The 21150-nt window shown below is 33.3% G+C and overlaps 1 protein-coding gene and 2 pseudogenes across 4 annotated transcripts in view; 2 read left to right on the plus strand and 1 right to left on the minus strand.

Moving 5' to 3' along the window:
- STK3 (serine/threonine kinase 3) overlaps window positions 1-21150 on the minus strand; it is a 277085-nt gene that overhangs the window by 173107 nt on the left and 82828 nt on the right. The window lies entirely within an intron of this gene.
- On the plus strand, window positions 1088-1207 carry LOC111747235 (annotated as a pseudogene).
- On the plus strand, window positions 19262-20860 carry LOC105300610 (annotated as a pseudogene).

Raw genomic sequence — 21150 nt, forward strand, 5'->3', positions numbered from 1 at the left:
TAGTGTGGAATCATAAATAACTTACAGTCAGCTCCATTAGTTAGATTCTTCCAAGTACTTAATCACACTGAGGATTTCATCAGCTAGTTTCCTGAAAACCTTAGTTTTCAGTATTACTAGATAAATGTCTTTGAAACTAACCTTTCTAGTTTAAAATTTCCCCCATTAAATTATAATTGTAAAAATAATAGCAATAGAATCTTTTTCAGATTAGCACTTATATCTGAATCATAAAAGAAAAATACACCGTATTATATAAAGTTGACCAATGTAAAACTTCCTTTACAGTTATATCAGTTAAAGTTTCAAATAATCTCACTTGTGTATAATTACAAAATGACTGTACTGGTCTACTGCTTACTTTGAAAGTGATTAATCAAAGTCTGAGAAAGCCAACCATCAATTGAAGTGTGTTTTGAATTTCCTTCTCAGAGAAATGTCAAAAAAAAGATGAGCTATTTTACTTTAATTAAAACCTCATTTGGAAATATAAAATAAATGTTTTCTATTTAATTCCAATTATATTTCAATTGTGTCCAGCTTTCAAACTGCTTCTGCTACTTGATTACACGTGCCAAATTAATCTTTTATGATTCATGTAAACAGACTTAAAATCAAAAGACTTGGATATCTGATTATCTAGTAGGTATACAGCATTTAACATCTTATTTTGAATCACAGAGCTCATTAACAAAAAAGTTAACTATAAACAAATTAGCATCAACTCATTAATGACTTATTTATCTCTTAAGCAATGCATTACCTAAGAATACTTAAATTTTACTGTTTGAATTTTAGAAATTTTAATTTTTTTCTTTTTTTCTTACATTCACTACTATCTCATAAAAGCACAACAAATCTATTGGCCGATGTTTCTAATTCTGAATTGCTCTCCCAGAAGAGTTCAAAGTAACTTCCTGCTAGAACCAGGATATGTTATAACAACCCAACCATAAAGTACCTTAAAGTCCTGTGACCCAGGAAAGAGTCCTCCTTCTAATACCAAATGACCATAATGTCAAATCCATAAATACCCTTAGCTAAGTTTCAGATGTGTGTATTTACTTGGTTCAAAAAGACTTGTCCTGTCTATGGCCATGCCACCCTGAACAAGCCTGATCTCGTCTGATCTCAGAAGCTTAAGGAGGGTTGGGCCTGGTTAGTACTTGGATGGGAGATCACCTAGGTAGACCAGTTGCTGTAGGCGTTAGACGACTGATTGATTGATTGATTAATTAATTAATGTAAAACAAAAAAGAAAGACTTGTTCTTTGTACATCCTAACATTCTTTGTACATCTTTTCAAAAAAAATAAGAAGATAAAGGAAATAGGTTTATCTAAAATATTTCTCCTTTATTAATAAGCAGCAATCTTCCAAAAATTGGAAGTAGAAAATTTTGATACTAAAGACATTTTCTATCATGTCTTCTTAGGTACTTCACAGAATTAATCAAGAAACTACCCCAAAAATCAATGAATAAGGAAGGGAATATAAAGCCTACAAACGAATGAAGCAACATGTTAAACAACTGAAGGTAACACATTACCACACCCCACAACACATGAGTCAAACAAATCTGCTCCTCTCTTTCTTTCACTTACTTCCTTCCTCCTACACTCTTAGACTTCTGGTCTAGCCCTTCAAAGGCATCTGAAGGCAAGGAAGATTCAGGATGACTTTCCATGAGAGAAGAAATAGCTCACTGACAAAATGGAGAGATGTTCAGAGAAGGCTCTAGCTCCCAGCATCCTTCAACTATAAGCTCTTCCATCTATAACTGTACTTACAGACAACTTTTCCACCTTTTGCAAAGGTTTCATGTTGACAAATATTTGAAAATTAGTACTTACTTCATATATAAAAACTGACCAAAAAAGGAAAAAAATCACTGACTAATAATAAGAAGTTAACAATCTACATGCAAATATATGTCATTAGATTTAAAAATCAATTCTTAGGCTCAATTAGAAGGTCACTAAATCCAAGCTAGTCAACACTGTGTTTAAATGTGAGAGAGTCAATATTAAAGACCATACACAAAATCCTAGAAATATATTACTGACGAGGCAAATGAAATTAGAGAATAAATGTATAATAAAGTTCTCTGGGATAAGAACATTCTCTTATAATATTTCTGTTAACTGTCTGACTTTCAGAAACATTACCTATGAAATTAGAAGATAATCTGTATGAACAGAAGGGCTAATTCCTTACATGGAGACTTTGCACCTAGAACATTGTCTAAATCCATCAGGGGAAAAAAAAAAAAAAAAAACAAAAAAAAACCCCACTTCCTTCTATAGGAGCAAAGCAAAGACGCAGTTAACCAAAACTACATACAAACTAAAATCCATAAATTCAATAAATAGTCCATGTGAAAAATAAATTACCAATGTAGTTATTTGTATACATACAAAGATGTCAGCAAATAAAATCTTCTTTTATATTATGTAAAACAAAATGCTTAAGGACTCATTGATAAACTTCTCTAACTGTTGAGATTTTTAGATATAAATTTCTTTACTGCCTTGGGGAAAACATTTTCTCTAATATCATATATCTGATATTATAATAAAATTATGGCTCAAAGTCTGTTTTACATAGAATCTCTCATCTACATGTCATCAAGCTAATTACCTGGACAACATTACCATCTCTTCCCTTGGCTCTAGGAGATTTAGAAAAGAAATAAGTTTGTGTTTCGTTTTGTTTTCTTGTACTCAAAGTTCACCTAAGAGTAAAAGCCTCTAAAAGAAATCTTATTTTCTCCCAAGGTTTCCAAGCAATTGCTTCAGTAAATCAAAAGGATGCTTTCTCTATTACCCAAAGCATATAATTTAAGAGCAAATGGTTACTTAAGATGACTTAACTTTTCTGAAAGAAAAAAGTAGAAAGTTAGGTGACAGGAAGGTTAGTGATCAGAATTCTGGGAAACTGCCAAATTTTGGCACATTCTGCTCATCAGCTAATACTATTGCGGGGAAAGGGAACATTCTTTTAAAACTTCTGATGCAGGTTTAAATTTTACATAAAGAGAAGCCATAAACTTGTGAAATGCTTCAGAGCTACCACACTTTGCTGTGTTTCTTAAAATAAAATAACATATTATTGACTTTGGGTGGTATTTACCTCCAAAAAATACCAAAGTATCAAAAAGATAATGCCTATAACTAATATTTGGTCTTATATTTTTTATGTATGGCTCCTAAATTTTCTCATGGCCCAGACATCCAGATATACTACTTAAATTTTTCCAACTGCCTCCATGTCACAGAATTCCCTTTCCAGTTTGGTTCAGTATATACTTAAGATCTACTTTATAAAAGGATAAATACTATCTTACATCTAGGTTAAGAAGCCAGGACCTGGAGTCTACGGCTTGAATTCTAATCCTGGCTCTTCCAATTACTAGATACTTAATATCTACATAATTATCTTTATTATCTATAAAATGTAGATAACAGAAATAACACCTACTTTACAAGGTTGTTGTGAGAATTAAAATAGTACATATAAAATACGTAGAACATAACCATAAAAAAAGGAAAAGTAGATACATGCTACAACGTGGATGAACCCTTTGGAAAAAGTATGCCAAATGAAAGAAACCAGTCACAAAAGACCACATAGTGCATGATTCCATTCCTATGAAACGTCCAGAATAGGTAAGTCTACCGAGACAGAAGGCAGACTAGTGGTTGCCAAAGTCTAGAAGAAGAAAAGAATAAGGATAAAATGCTTAATGAGTACTGAGTTTTATTTTGGAGCGATGGAGCTATTTTAGAACTAGACAGAGGTAGCAGTTACACAACATTGTGAATGTACTAAATGCCACTGAACTGTTCACTTTAGAATGGTTAATTTTATGTTACATAAATTTCTTCTCAAATTTAAATTTAAAAAAAGTAATACACTTTTTACTGATACCTTCAAAAATATTTAGAACAATGGTAGGCATATATAAAAAGTTCAATAAATGTCACCTCTAATAATTATTATCCATGCAACAAAAACTAGTAAATACATAAAATACTATGTACTAGCCCCAAAATTCAAATAACATACATAGGATTAGAGTTTTACATTTACTTTTACATAGTCATTTTAATAATTTATTTCTTTTACAATCCGCATGAAATTATGTAATTCATCTACCAGGAACTCATTTCCTCCAAAAAAGATATTCATATAGAAAATACATATGTAAAATGGCATCTAAAAAATTACTTTGCATATTTACTGTTTCCATGTTATCCAAGCTATAAATATAATTTTGACATACAGTTCTTACGTGTTTAACTATCTAGATAAAAAGGAGCTAAATTATTAAGAAAATATACATAAAGTGACAACTAAAGAACTATTTTGCAAATTTAACCCCACAAATTATTATTCTCAGATGTTAATATATAAAACTACGAAAAGATACATATCTTTACAAACTCGATGAAAGTTTCAATTTGTGATGAATTAGAAAAATTCTTCATAATAGAAGGCAAAATGAGAATCATGAACTAGATCAGCCCAGGGAAAGCAAATCAAGGACATAAAATCATAAGTCTGTATTTATGGGTATCAGAGATCACTAGTTCGTTTTCCTGTTTTACGAAGCACTTATCCTATAGTTTAGGAAAAATGTCAATAAATGAAGAGATCATAGTCAGCTCCCAAACTACCAGTTATAGCAGCCAAGAGATCAACTCTGAAAACACCTCAAATAAAAAGCTACCAGAAGAAACTATGTGGTACTTTCTACAAATATTTCAAAAGCAATAAAATATTCCAAAAGCAAGAAATTTCATTCAATTTTCCATTTCTCTGCCTCATATATTTCACTATTAGAAGTCTTTTTGTTTTCTTTGCCATGTCTAATGTTTCTTATAAATTTCCGTTAAATGTGTTACAAAAGGTTCCTGTTGAAAATAACTATATTTCAAGTATACATTTATAAATAACAAATAAAACTGTCATTAATAATTTTAATATGAAATTAAATTACTGAAATAAACTTTCAAATACTATACGTTGACAGTCAAGAAATTGGGGTATGGTGCATGTAATCTTTACTGGTTCAAAAGCAGAGTTTAGGTCAAGATTTTTAAAGCAGGCAAATGTTTAACAATTGAAAAATACACATTAATTGCTTTATAAATAAAAACAGTTCAAATGAACAAGGTTTGTGAGAAATAAAACATTCTACATTCTACATCACACACCAACATTATTAACAGCTTTACACTTCATGTGCTATGAGAAAGAACTTTATAAAGATTTTTTAAATTTTATTAAATGTATTGATGTGACATTGCTTAAGAAGATTGTTTCAAGTACAATTCTGCAACATATCATCTGTATATTGCACTGAGTGTTCACAACCCAAAATGATCCCCTTAACCCTCCTCCACACCCCATCACCGCCCCGTTCCCCTCTGGTAACCACCATACTGTTGTCTGTGTCTGGGAGTATTTCTGTTTGTCTGCTTTGTTTGTTCATTTGTTGCTTTCAGTTTTATATCCCACATATGAGTGAAATCATATGGTCCTTGTTCTTTTCCATCTGACTTATTTCTCTTAACATGATATTCTCTAAATCCATTCACGTTATCGCAAATGGCAGTATTCCATCTTATGGCTGAGTAGTATTCCATTGTATGTGGAATACATAATACACATTATAGCAGCCAAGAGATCAAGTCTGAAAACCTTGTGATTCATATCCCATCTTCTTTATCCAATCATCCACTGAAAGACATTTAGGTTGTTTCCATGTCTTAACCACTGTGAATAATGCTGCAATGAACATAGGAATACATATAACTTTACAAATAAATTTTTTCAGATTTTTCAGATAGATTGCTGGGTCATATGGTAACTCTATTCTTAATTTTTTGAGGAATCTCCATACTGTTTTCTATAGCGGCTGTACCAATTTACATTCCCACCCACAGCATATTAGGTTTCTTTTTCCTTACAACCCCTTCAACACTTGTTATTAATTGTCTTGTCGATAATACCATTCTAACAGGTGTGAGGTGGTATCTCATTGTGTTTTTGATTTGCATTTCCTGTATAGTTAGTGAAATTGAGTATCTTCTCATATACCTGTTGTCATTTGTATGCCTTCTTGGGAGAAGTGCCTGTTCAGGTCCTCTGCCCATTTTCTAATTAATTTGTTTGTTCTTTGTTGTTGAGTTGTATGAGTTCTTTAACGATTACTATTTTTAAAATATCTTTTTTCACTGAAGATCTTTAAGAGAATTAGTCGCTAACTTCCTGGAATTATTTAAGTGTGATTCATCCTAAACAGAGAAATATAATTTTCTTGCATCTCAAGTTCTATAAATATTTAAATATAAATATTATGCATTCTCCATTTCCTCTAATCTGAATGCCTAACATCAAAAAAGTTGGATGAGCTATGGAAAACAGTATGGTGGTTCTTCAAAAAATTAAACATAGAATTAATTACCATACAATCTAGCAAATGCACTTCTAGGTATATATATCCAAAAGAATTAAAAGGAAATCAAACAGTTCATAGTTCATAGCAGCGCTATTTACAATAGTCAAAAGGTGGAAACAACCCAGGAGCCATCAACAAATGAATGAACTAACAAAATGAGATACACACATAAAATGGAATATTATTCAGCCTTAAAAAAGGAATGAAATTTTGACACATGCTACAATGTGGATGAACCTTGAAGACATTATGCTAAGTGAAAGAAGTCAGACACAAAAGGACAACATTGTATAATTCCAATTATATGAGGTGCTTAGAATAATCAAATTCATAGAAACAAAATAGAATAATGGTTACTTGGGGCTGGGGAGAGAAAGTAATAGGCAGTTATTGCTTAATAGGTACAAAGTTTCAGTTCTAAAGGTGAATAGTGGTGACGGCTATAGAACAATGTAAACGTATTTAATGCCACTTAAAAATAGTTAAAATGGTAAATTTCATGTTAGGTACATTTTACCACAATATAAAAAAGGAAAAAAAAAATTAAGTTCTGGAAATGGATGGTGATAATGGTTGTACGACAATGTCACTGAATATGTCATTGTACTATACACTTAAAAATATTGAAATGGTAAATTTTGTTATATATATTTTCCAACAATTGTTTTTTAAAAATCTGAGTTAAGTCTGTCAGTAATTAATTCTGAATTACTTATTTTTAGAGCAGGTCAGAAAATAGTTTCTAAGAGGTTCTGAACACTTTGTAAGCAACTGAACCACCACTACAGCTAACCAGCACTCCTCAACTAAGCATTGTTTAGCAAAAGTACTACTGACCTTCAATTTAAGGGCCCTAGCAACCATATATAATGCTTTATGTTGATTCTTCAGCCGTAAGTGATAGGCTCTTAAAATAGAGCACTTGATGTTCAAGGCATGAGCATGTTATAAACAGAACCTACTTTAAATCCATTTTCCTGTGGCTAATGACTGTACTTACATCCTCAATCACATTCCCTTCCACCTAGGGCCTTGTTTTACTGCTTAACATTCTTGGTCCCACCCATTTTTCATCTTTGATCCCATCCCTGGATCCTCATCTCTTTCTAAAACTAAATTCCCCTCTTCCTACTGAACCCTTTCCTCAACCCTGATACATTTAAACTTTTCCTCTAACTTTCCTCCTCTTCTTGGCTGTTAAAACCTCAAATAGAATCTACTGGTGCTGCTTCCACTTCTCTACTTCCCAGTCATTCCTTGATGCCTTCTGCTCCCTATTCAATTGAATTATACTCCTAAAAGTTAACATGAATTCCAATTTGATAACCTCTTCATACTACCTAATCTAAAGGCAAAATGTAGGACAAGCATTTATAAAAGGTCAAGCACCTCCTTCTTAAAACTCTTTTCCTTCTTGCCTGAAACACCATATCCTTCTAATTCTCTGTCTAGTTTTTCTTTTTCCTCCCTCCCCCAAAATCTCCAAATATAGGTACTTGTTATTATCCTTCATCCTGTTTTTCCCTCTCTCCTAGAAACTTTTCAGAACTTTTCTTCTTAAAACTTTACAAAATATCTTATAAATGCAGATTAACATCAGCACAAGAGATGCTAGAAGGAGTCAGAGAACAATTCTACTTACCCCAATAACTAATTAGCTGACAGTAAGAGGAGTGCTTCCCTATTGCACATACATATATCAGTGTTCAAGGTTAAGAAAACCACATTTGTATGTTTTGGCAGGTGAAATACATTTTAAATGAAAAAACATTTAGAATGTTTTTTCTAAAATAATTGTACTGCTAGAAGGAAGTATCTAACAATCTGTTCGTTATTAATTGCATGTTTTCTGATATGGTTAATTATTTAGGCTTCACGCAATCATTCAGTTGATTAAGACTGCTAATTGATACAAAATAAAAGATAGGATGTATGCATTGCAGTGTAAATGTCAGTTTCTTAAGGCTCAAAAATAATTTCTTCTGGAAGAGTTTCAAAATGTTCATGTAGAAATAATATTTGTAGAAAAGTAACAGAAAAATGAAATCCATTGAGAATTGATATTATACCCTAATTTAAAGACTGTCAGAATATTTTCATTATTTAAAAGTATAATTTGTGATGAGTAATAATTTATTGGATCAAAAATTAAGACCAAGGACATTTTTACACACTTAGGATTTTCGGCTAGCAATGGTTTTTTACCTAAGTTGCTCCCTTTTGCCCTAAAAACAGAAAGCATTCATTTTAAAGCTTTATTATAAAAGCAGAATGTAAAGAAAATTATTTCATTTAAGAAATTTTAAAAATATTTTAAAGCTCAAAAAACTTAAGGATATGGGGAAATTATCAAGATGCGATATGCTAAATGAAAAATGAAAATTACAAAAACAATATAATCTCATAATTCCCATTTTTAAAAAACAGTATGTTCTCATGGACATGATATATATGCAAGCAAACAGGAATATCATACATAAAATGTTCATTGTAAATCTCCACATAGAACAAACCAAGTGCAAGTGATTTTTATTTTCTTCTTTATACTTTGCTTTCTTACTTTATACCTTCCTTCCTTTCCATGGCAAATAATATATTTGTAGTTGGGCTTCCTGAAAGAATAAACTCTACATTCCATTCAATTTTCTGCCTCATTTTGACAGTGTGGGTGAAGAGGAATTTTCCACTCAAATGGCTAACCTTGTAATCAGCTCTTTGTTCTGCTTCTGTAGACCTGCTTGCCACATAGGCTGAAGGGCAGGGTGACCTCAAGATCAACTGAAGACTCACTCTCCCCTTTATTTGTTCTGTCTAGATAACAGATGCATCCCCTTTGCTTGTTAAGTTCTATAAAAGTAAAGTTACCCCTGAGTTCGGGGCCCAGATCTTCAGAGCACTAGCTCTTCTGTGGAATCATTAGCATAAAAAACCTGAGTTCTCCAACTCTCTGAGTGGTGCCTGGTTTCTCGCCAGTCTGATTTTTCTGTAACATAGGAAAAGATATCTTCTGAAGCTATACAGAGTAGCCTTTTATCATTGTCAATGTTCTCATGTACCTGATCCATCAATAAATCCTGTTAATCCCCTTTCAAATTATACCAGAAACCAACTACTTCTCACAATCTTCACTGCTTCTAACATCCTCATCCAAGTCACCATCATTTCTTCCTTGGTTTATACAAGTCTCCTACCCTAGTTTATTTGATTCTACCCTTATAACTCTTCAGGATATTCTTATGTCACAATTCTACTCAGATATCCTCAGTGACTTCTCAACTCCTTTGAAATAAAAGCCTAGGCATTTACTGTAACCTTCAAGTCTCCATGATCTGTACTAGGAGTTGTCAGGTACATTCCATCTTAAGGACCACTGAACTTGTAGGCAGTTGACTCTACCTACTACATTCTCCACCTAGATATTCTCATTTCCCTCAAGTTTTTATTCAAGTGTCATCTTCTCAGTGAGGCCTTCACTGGCAATCCAACACATCAACTACTCCACTCCACCCTTGAGATTTCCTATTTCATTTCCCTGCTTTATTTTTCTACTATAGGACTTGTTACTATCTAACATACTAGATTTGTTTTTATTTCTCTTCTTTATTCTCTCTCCCCCTTATTAGATAAGCTCAAAACCAATAAATTCTTATTTTTTTACTGCTGCATCCTTAGCACCTAGAACAGTCCCTAACACATAGTAAGTGCTCAGCAAATATCTGCTGAATGAATTTAATCTTTTGTAAAGGCAAAGCTTTCTGATCACAGTAAAAGTTGGTTCACGAAATGTCAAAAAATGACAGCAACTCATTTATTCATATTTAGAAAATCAATACTTAAAATGACTTCACAAAGGGCTAAAACAGCTATGGTAAACAATAATGTAGTCATATTTTTCCGAGCCTAAAAGGAAGCATCTAAGATCTTCCTTTCAAAATTTAGGAGTAAAATTATGACCCGATTTGATATATCAATTGGACTCTAGGGGATCCAAGTGATCGATCATTGCTGTTACTGTTGATAAGTAAGCAATATTGTCTAAAACCATACTGTTACTCTTCTAAGTTTTCCACTAGAATATTCAATTCCGGTCTATGAGGCTGGATATAAAACTTTCCTTATGTATAAACAAAAACGAGCTGAATATTCTTACTACTATACACCTGAATATCTGTTATCTAAAAGATCTTGAAATATTTTATAAACATCAATCAATTCTGTGTAAAGAAAGCTAAAGGGGACTAGGCAATTAGATACTGTGAAAAAATAAAAGCAATCAGAAGAAATACAGTCCATGGTGGCAGTGACACAAAGCTAAGCAGGAGGTATGGATAATCTGGGTAAGTGCCATGGAAAAATAAATATCATGATTGGACTTGAGGCAAATGGAAACAGTTCAAATTGGCTTCGTACAGTACTGTGTGGAACATATGATGTCCATATGTCCATTACCAACAAACTAAAACATGGAAAATAACAAAAGCCAATGCTGTGATGGCTGTAAGAACACACCCAATGCCAGTCTCTACCACACCACAGCAGCATAACTTACTACAGCTGCCAGGTAAGTTGGATAAGAAGTCAAAAGCAATAAGAAAAGAGACGAGGAAAGACCTAACTCTAAACTGTTCTCTTTTCCTAAAGAAGAAAAGCTGGGATATATACTACAATGTAGTAGAATGTGGCCACAATAAAGGCTGAAAAGTAAAGCATTTTTTTTCTATAGACAATTTCCAAAAGTATATAAAGTACTTTAAAGAGGTCAGCATTTTATCTGAAATTACAAATGATTTAAAATCTAAAGAACTAAATTCTATCCTATTCCACTCTTCAGAGTAGAACAAAATGAAATAACACATCCAAGTTTAAAAATATTACAAACATGACCTTAGAACTAAAACAAACTGACTATCTTTGGGGAAGACTGGGAATCCATTACATATTATATCAGTGCTAACAAGTCTACCAAATTTTTGTTTTATATTCTCTAACTCCCAAAGTGATTCATCTTATGATACAATCATAGTTGATATAAAAGAAGTAATATTTAGGCAAATGTCGTGAAGGACCAATTTACACAGCAAAGCCAAAACTATAAAAAAACCTAAAAAAAAACAATAATATCATCTTAGAGCCTATGTGGTAGTCCTGACATTTTTGACCAATCAAAACAAGATCTTCCCAGTCAGATGAACTGCATAAAAATAACCTCAGCTCTAATTCAGAAATTTATTGGTTGTCACTCACTGAAACTATATAGTAATAAAACATAGCAGTTAAAAATACATAACTATTTTATAGTAAATATCAATGTCATTCCTGTCTCGACCCAACTTCCCATTCTACCCCCAAACCCCAAAACTTAAAACCAAGTACAATTTCTTGAGTAGCTGGACTGTGGTTAAGGAAAGGAAGCTATGCTTGTTTGTATGGAATCTGCCATTTCCTCCCTGCCAAAACACTTGTTTAAAAAGACATGTAATATTTCTATTAAATTGTAAATGCAGCCGACAAGGAAATGGCCTACTGGCAGTGTATTACCTTTGTGGCAGTGCCAGGAGGCCTACAGCAAAATAGTGCACATGATAATTTCAGTATGCATTCCCAAGTAACAAAATTGTGCTTTACATAAATACCACAGAACCTGAGTAAGATCCAGAAAAAGCAATGAAAATTTGCCCAAGCTTTCATGCTTGCCTATATCAATTGTATGTCATAACTAAAGCAAAATAGAAAAGCATCTACATATGTCCAAGAAGCTTGTGAAGTTAGATCATATAACCCTGGGAAAACTATTGCAACTTAAATCTGTGTATTTCTTGTTAACCACTGTAACAACTCACTAATAAAAATTAAGAAAAACTGTGGGTATCAAATGAACCAAAATGTACTAACTACATACAATTCCTTAAAGACCATAATGCAACTTATTAACAGGAACATATGTTCAGTGTAAGCCACAATTGTTGTGTTAAATTACTTCTTCCTTTGATATCATTCATTTGATTACAGAATTTAAGAGATTCACAAACCCTCCAATTAAAATGGTGACCTTCAGTTTATAAGTCACTTATTGCAATGCTTATAAAGTCACCTCTGATCATTTATCCCTTACCGTTCATTACATAGCACAACTACATGTAATTATGCTATTTAAATGATTCCAGATGTAATAAAGATGAGTCTATGTATATAAAAGTTTATTGAAAACTAAGTTAACATAATCAAATCATTAATCTATAATTAATATAGGCCTTTAAGGCAGCTAAAGAGTTCTATCCTGCAGAAATTGAACTAAAATACAATTTTTTTAAGTCAGGCATATCTTATCTACCTTCATTTTTTGAAATGTCTGTCCAACCATAATTTCAAAAGTCAAATTTGCTCTAGATAGCATTTCCTCCGAAAATATTATGAATTTTTAAATGTTATACACTTGAAATTACAGAGTCATCACTTGCCCTCAGATACCTCCCAAACTCCCAACACACAGACACCTAGATATTTGTCTTCTAAAATAAATGCCAGCTCAGGTTTTTAACCTAAATGGTTTCTATGACTGGTTTAAAAACAAAACAAAACTTATTAAGATCAATATAGTAAGTCTATAATTTTAAAACATAAGTCTTCAACAAGACTTAACAATTATATCCCCATTAGCAAATCAAAACCACTGTCCAGAGGCCACCACTAAGAGTGCTCACGCTAGTCTTTCTGATCTCCTTCAACAAGGGAACAGGATCTAAAGTACAAAAAAAAAAAAAAACAAAAAACAAAAAACCATGAATTATATCAATTTAAAATTTTAATTTAAAATAAATAAACTGCACTCACTAAGTTTGAAAGTCAAGCTATAAGTAAGTAATGATAGGCCTTTCAAGTTGTATTTGATTAGCATTTACTTATTTTCATTTTTTCAGTTTATTTCACTGACTCTTACTCTGTTATAAGCACAAAAATTTATTATTGTAAGAAAGAATGTGAGCTTGCCAGATTTCAATATTAATATCACAAAAGTATCTTTGAGATAAGAAAGGAACTCAAGCATATATTGAACAAAAATACTTATTGGATGTTCTTATACTTGTATAATTCACTCTGCTAGGTTCAATTAGACACACAAAAATGAAACACATTTGCATTTAACACTTGGATTTAGAAGGGAAAATAAAACAACTACAGAGTAACTATGATAAGACACAGCAAGTTAAAAAGTGCCACAAGAAAGTCATAGAAAAGGTGATATGAGAATTCAAAGAAAAAAGTTTTTTAAATCAGTGGAATGACGAACTTTGGACAGTAACTAGCCATATCTAAAACTACCCTTTCCAGAAGTAAAAGATATTAGGGAAAGGGAATCATAGATGCCATATATATGTATGGTGACAAGGAGAGTTGACTCTGGGTGGTGAACATGCAATGCAATATACAGATGTTGCATTGCATGTTCACCACCCAGAGTCAACTCTCCTTGTCACCATACATTTCATTCCTTTTACTCTTCTCTACCTCCCCCCACTCCCCTTTCCTTCTGATAACTACTATACTGTTGTGTCTAAGAGTTTGTTTGGCTTTCAGTTTTATATCCCACATATAAGTGAAATTATATGGCTCTCAACTTTTTCTAACTGACTTATTTCACTTAGCATGACCTCAAGATCTATCCATGTGATCACGAATGGCAGTATTTCATCTTTTCTTATGGCTGAGTAGTATTCCATTGTATATATGTACCACTCTTCTTTATCCAGTCATCTGTCATAGGACACTTTGGCTTTTTCTATGTCTTGGCCACCGTGATTAATGCTGCTATGAACATTGAGGTGCATATATCTTTATGGATAAATGCTTTCAAATTTGGGGGATAAATACTCAGAAGAGAGATTGCTGGGTCATATGATAATTCTATTCTTAATTTTTTGAGGAACTTCCATACTGTTTTCCATAGTGACAATTGACATTCCCACCAGCAGTGAACAAGGGCTCCCTCTTTCCCACAATCTCTCCAACACTTGTTACTACTACTTGTCCTGTTGATGACAGCCATTGTAAGGTGTGAAGTGGTATCTCACTGCGGTTTTTGTTTGCATTTACCAAACAGCTAGTGAAGCTGAGCATCTTTTCATATGTCTCTTGGCCATTTGTACATCTTCTCAGGAGTAGTGTCTACTCAGGTCCTCTGCCAATTTTTTAACTGGATTGTTTCTTTCATTGTTGAGTTGTATGAGTTCTTTGGATATTTTGGATATTAGCCCCTAACTGAAGGCACTGTTTGCAAATATCTTCTCCCATTTAGATGGTTGCTTCTTTGTTTTGTTGACGGTTTCTTTTGCTGTGAAGAAGCTTTTAGTTTGATATAGTCCCATTCACTTATTTTTGCTTTTACTTCCCTTGCCTCTTAGGTCAAATTCATAAAATTCTAAGGCCAAGGTCCATGAGTTTGGTACCCATGTTTCCTTCTATGTATTTTATTGTTTCAGGTCTTATATTTAGGTCTTTGCTCCATTTTGAGTTAATTTGTATATAGGTGACAAGTAGCAGTCTAGTTTCATCTTTTTGCATATGGCTTTTCAATTTTCACAGCACCGTTTATTGAAGAAGATTTTCTTTTTCCATTGTGTTTTTGGCTCACCTGTCAAAAATTATTTATCCATATATATGGGGATTTATTTCTGGGCCCTTGATTCTGTTCGATTGGTCTATGTGTCTGTTTTTCTGTCATTGTTAAGCTGTTCTGATTACTGTCACTGTGTAGTATAATTTGAAGTCAGGAAGTGTGTCTTTTTTTCTCAGGATTGCTTTGGCTGTTTGGGATCTTTTGTGGTTCCGTACAAATCTGATGTTTTTTCTATTTCTTTAAAAAATGCCAGTGGAATTTTGATGGAGATTGCATTAAATATGTACATTGTTTTGGGTAATATGAGCATTTTAACTATGCTGATTCTTCCAATTCATGAACATGGAATATACTTCTATTTCTTTGTGTCTTCAACTTCTTTTAATGATGCCTTGTCGTTTTCAATGTATAGGTTCTTCATATCCTTTAAGTTTATTCCCAGGTATTTTATTATTTTTGTTGCAATTGCAAAAGGAATCTTTTTTTTTTTTTCATTTTTCTGAAATTTTACTGTTAGTGCACAGGAACGAAAGGAATTTTTATATTTGTACACTGATTTCTGTATCCTGCAACTTCATTATAGTTGTTTATTGTTTCTAATAGTTTTTTGGTGGACTTTTTAGGTTTTTCTATGTGAAGAAAAATGTCATCTACAAAAAGTGATCATTTTACTCCTTCATTCCTAATTTGGGTGTCTTTTAATTCTTTCTCTAGCCTGATTGTTCCGGGTAGGACTTCTAATAAATACTGTGTTGAATAATGGTGGGAATGAGGGCATCTTTGTCTTGTTCTTGATCTTAAAAGCTTTCAGATTTTTACTATTGAGTATGATATTAGTTGAAGGTTTGTCATATATGGCCTTTATTATGTTAAGGTACTTTCCTTCTATACCCATTTTATTAAGTGTTTTCATCATAAATGGGTGTTATATCTTGTCAATGCTTTTTCTGCAAATATTGATATGATCATATGACTTTTATCCTTTATGTTGTGTATCACATTGATCGATTTGCATTTGTTAAACCATCCTTGGCCCCTGGAATGAACCTCACTTGATTGTGACATATAATCTTTTCAATGTACTGTTGTATTCAATTTGCTAGTATTTGGTTTAGGATTTTTGCATGCGTAGTCATCAGAGATATTGGTCTACAGTTTTCTTTGTGTTTATCCTTGTCAGGTTTTGGTATCAGGGTAATGTTGGCCTCATAAAATGAGTTAGGAAGTATTGCCTCTTATTCAATTTTTTGGATATGATTAAAGGACAGGTACTAAATCATCTTTTAATGTTTGGTAGAATTCACGAGTGAAGCCATCTGGTCCTGGACTTTTACTTTTTGTGAGGTTTTTGACGACTGTTTCAATTTCCTTACTGTTTATCAGTCTATTTATAGACTTTCCAGTTCTTTATGCTTCAGTCTAGGAAAGTTACATATTTCCAAGAATTTGTTCATTTCTTCTAGGTTATTGAATTTGGTGGTATATAGTATTTCATAGTATTCTTGAACAGCCCTTTGTACTTCTGTGGTGTCCATCGTAACTTCTCTTTCATTTCTGATTTTATCACTTTTCTCTTTTTTCCTTAGTGAGTCTAGCCAGGGATCTGTCAATTTTTTAAATCTTTTAAAAGAAACAGTTCTTTTTTACATTAATTTTTTCTATTGTCTTTTTATTCTCTATTTCACATAATTCTACTCTGCTTTTTATTATTTCCTTCCTTCTGCTAACTTTAGTCTTCATCTGCTCTTTTTTTAGTTCTTTAAGATATAATGTTAGGTTGTTTATTTGGGGGTTTTCTTGTTTCTTGAGATAGGCCTGTAACGATATAAACTTATTATTGCTTTTACTGCATCCCAAAAGTTTTGATATGTTGTATTGTCATTCTCATTTGTCTTTATATATCTTCTGATCTCTCCTTTCATTTCTTTTTTGACCCAGTTGTTTGTTAGTAGCATGTTGTTTAATCTCACATATTTGTAGTTTTTCCCGCTTTTTTTGCAGTTGATCTTCAGGTTCAAAGCACTGTGGTCAGATAATATGCCTGGTATGATTTCAATCTTCTTAAATATGTTGAGGCTAGTTTTGTGTCCCAACATATGGTCTATCCTTGACAATGTTCCATGTGCTTAGAGAAGAATGCGTAATCTGGTATTCTGAAATGAAAGGCTCTGTAAATGTCAATTATGTCCACTTGGTCTAATGTGTCATTTAAGGTCAATATTTTCTTATTGATTTTCTGTTTGGATGATCTATCCATGGCTGTCAATAGAGTATTTAGGTTCCCTACTACAATTGTGGTTTTGTCAGTTTCTCCCTTTCCTTCTGTTAGTAGTTCCTTTATATATTTTGGTGCTCCCTGATTGAGTGTATATATATTGATAAATGTTATGTCTTCTTTATGTATTGTCCCCTATATCATTATAAAATGTCCGTCTTTGTTTCTTGTTACCTTTTTTACTTTGAAATTTATTTTGTCAGATATAAGTACGACTATATTTGCTTTTTCTCTGGATTTCATTTGCACAGTTCTCAATCTTTTGGGGTAAAAAAACCCTTGTGTCAAGAAGTCTTTATTTTCATTTGATAAAAATTATGAACTCTTTCACCAGAAAAAAATGCACAAACACCAATATTTAAATGCAGTTTCAGAGGTTCCATTAACTGAATTGTCTGCCCCAGAAAAAGTTCATTCTGCTCTCTTGTAAATCAAGGTTTCCATCACTGTGCCAGTATATAGTAAAAATGAAGTAGAAAACATCTATACATCACGGTTTGACCTGAAGTTAGATAAGAGAGAGTCCCACACGTATCCCTGTCTTCGTGGGCTCATTTCTATATTGTTTCCATTAGAGGCTCTAGAAGTCATCTCAGCAGCCATAAGCAACGGCTTAAAAGTTTTCAGCAACCTCCCTTGGCTTGCAATAAACTCCTTTGGGTATGGTGTAAAGTCTCAATATCTCCAACTCTACTGGACACCCCGAAACAATGCCAAGTGATGTTAAAGCAACTGCCTGATCCTTTCTACAGCCAAAAGCTCCTTAAGAAATGATGGTAAATATTATTAGATAGGCACCCTCTGCAGAAACTTAAACTAATTTATTATCTCAATGTGAGACTTGAAAAGCAACTTAATAATGCTACATAGTATTTCTATAATACTTAGCATTTTACATGTATTGCTCATTTACATTATATCATCTGATCTTCACAACTCTGTGAACTAGCCATATAAGAGTGCTTTACAATTAATTTGTAGATATCAAAATTGTTTCAGGACTTACAAGTCTCAAATACCAGGCCATACCCCTACTATGAGGCAAAAATGAAAGCATTTATGGCATCAGAAAAATTCAGATTTCCATAGCCTAGTTCGGTGATTTTTTTTTTTCTTCTACAAATCCAAGTTACAAACTAATACTGGTCATGAAACTAATTTAACAGACTTGAACCTTCATATTTTTTTCTTTAATAAAAGGATGAAATAGAATAGAAGGAAAGAAAACAGAAATAATTGTGATAGAACATAAATCAGAGTGGATCATAATAGTAAAGATAAGTACTCTTTTATGCACGTTTCGTTTCAGTGGTGTGTATATATACACATAGAGTCGCCATATAAATACATTTCATACTGTGGATCACAGTCAAAAAAGTCTGAAATGAAATGCCATCTTTCAATCATTAGTAAATCAATTTAAATTGTCTCCATTAAACACTCTCACACAGATACAGAGAAATACTGTCTTTGTCAGTATCCCACACAAAAAATCTTAGAAAGGTGGATTCTAATGTAGTTCTTTCTTAGCAACTCTTACTCTGAGCAATACTTAAAGAAATATGTCTCTAAAACTATAATTCAAATTCATGTAATTTGTATGTCAGTATGAAAATGATGATTGCTTCCTCAATAGTTACCAAAGTAATCACGTTTTTGGAGTACTTGGCAACACCAATATCAAGGTTTGAATATAAATTAATGGTGGGAATTTGTCCTCCCGTGAAACCCTTGGGAGAGACCCCAAGAGGCTCAACCAAGAGAAGTTGAAATGTGTTTACTCTGTTTCCCTTGCTTGTTCACCTCTTCAAAAATAATAACTCCACTGAAAGAAATATGTTAAAACTGTCACTGTAATAAACTTTAATCCCCAATTTAGGAGCAAGAATGCCTGGTACTCCCACATGTATTAGGACCACAAAGCAGGAAAACTCTAACGTTCAAATTGAGTGAAAAACCATATGTCCTCGAAGTAGTATTGAAACTCTCCAATGACCCAATTTGCCCCACTCCTCGGCTATTTCTGAACTGAAAGTATGGTTAATAGAATCAAAGTATCATATAAAATAATCAGGCAGAAAAATGTAGGGAACAAGGAAGAAAAAAAGGCAATATGAAAAGAACAAAAAGCACAGGGAAAGAAAAGCAAGGGTGGGAAGGGGAGCATGTAAGCATTCATGTACACATGCTGTCAGGGGACAGGGAACAAAGGAAGTAAAGGCGGGAATAAGAAGAGGGGAAAAAAAGGAATATGAGGATAGGCAGACAGGAATAACATAATTTGCAAGACAACATGAGTGTTAATCCCAAAAGCCCACTTTGCCCCAAAGCATCCAATTCTAGGGAGCTTTCACCAGTGCCTGAGATGTATGGGACTGAAAAAAATTATGCATCCTTGCAAATGCCTTCTGCTAAGATACTCCACATGGAGACATTTCTCTCCTCTTCTTTCCTGTATGGATCTGCTTATTCAGAACAGCCCTGATTCCTCCACCCAGTCTCAGCATAATATTATCTACTTCTTTAGAGAACAGCACAGTGAAGAAAAGAAGGTCCAGGTCAAGAAACAGAAGATCAGAACCATTTTCTCACAGAATCAGCTCTGTGTACTCATGAGAGATTTCAGAGATAGAAATATCTCAGCCTCCAACAGATGCAAGAACTTTCCAACATCCTGAACCTTAGCTAAGAACAGATTAAGACCTGGTTCCAGAACCAGAGAATGAAAGTAAGAGGTAGCAGAAATATAACTGGCCAAAGAATAGCAACTGTGTGACTTGGAAGGGTTAAGCAACTACAGCTTACCCGGGCATCCCTTCCTGTCACCAGGGATGTCTGGTGAATGCTTCTGGAAACCTTTCAATGTGGAGCAACCAGAACTGCAATAACTCAACTTGGGACAACCATGCCTGAACAGCCAATCTTGGAGCTACCATTCCTGGAACAGTGAGACCTGGTGCCCCCAAGTCTTGATTAACCAGGCTTGGAACAACCAGGCCTGGAACAATCAGCTCTACAGCTGTAGAGAGGAAGCCCCGCAGCCCCAGATCCACTTCCAGCAAAATCGTCCTATCAGTGATTTGGACACCACCTTGGAAATTTCTGGGGAAAGCTATGATGTAATACGGCAAAGTCTTAAGTACTGTAGTGTCCGGCAAACCATGCATTGATTTCCAAATTATTTTATGAACATACAGCCTGAAGATGTGTGACGATGGGTATACTTTTCAATCAATTTGGGCTGCGGCTAGGATTTTTCTATGTATATCTGCCTTGATCTCCTGCTTCTCATTAGGCCTCTAGTGTCAATTTGGAGAATTGAGAATGGAGTACAAATGGAGTCTAATCAAAGAGGTTTTCTGTGGCCTTACCGCTATAGAAAAAATAATAAAAGGTGTCTCTAGCTATAGATATGTAGATATAATACTATTTTGGATATTATCTTTAGGATCTAGAATCTTAACCTTGAGAATAGAAAGTCAAAGCACAAAGATGTGTTATGAAGATGTATGATAAGAAAATTATTCATATTTTCTGGGGTTGGGAGACTTGTTAAAAATCTCAATTCAGGTGAAAAGTTAAGCTATAATGTGCTTTACTGATTTCCTCTGCCCCTTTTGCTGCTTTACTACAGCCCTTAATTTGTAAAAGATGTTTTGTATTTTGAGGTACCATGATAATAGTATCAGTTTGGCTGGTTAGTTTATAAGTTTAAGTACCAATAAATAAAACATCTATTTAAAAAAAAAAAAATGAGAGATGAGGATAAATTCAAGGGAGAAAAACAAGTGATATA

Source organism: Pteropus vampyrus, unplaced genomic scaffold (assembly GCF_000151845.1).
Source record: "Pteropus vampyrus isolate Shadow unplaced genomic scaffold, Pvam_2.0 Scaffold215, whole genome shotgun sequence".
NCBI classification, from domain to species: Eukaryota; Metazoa; Chordata; class Mammalia; order Chiroptera; family Pteropodidae; genus Pteropus; species Pteropus vampyrus.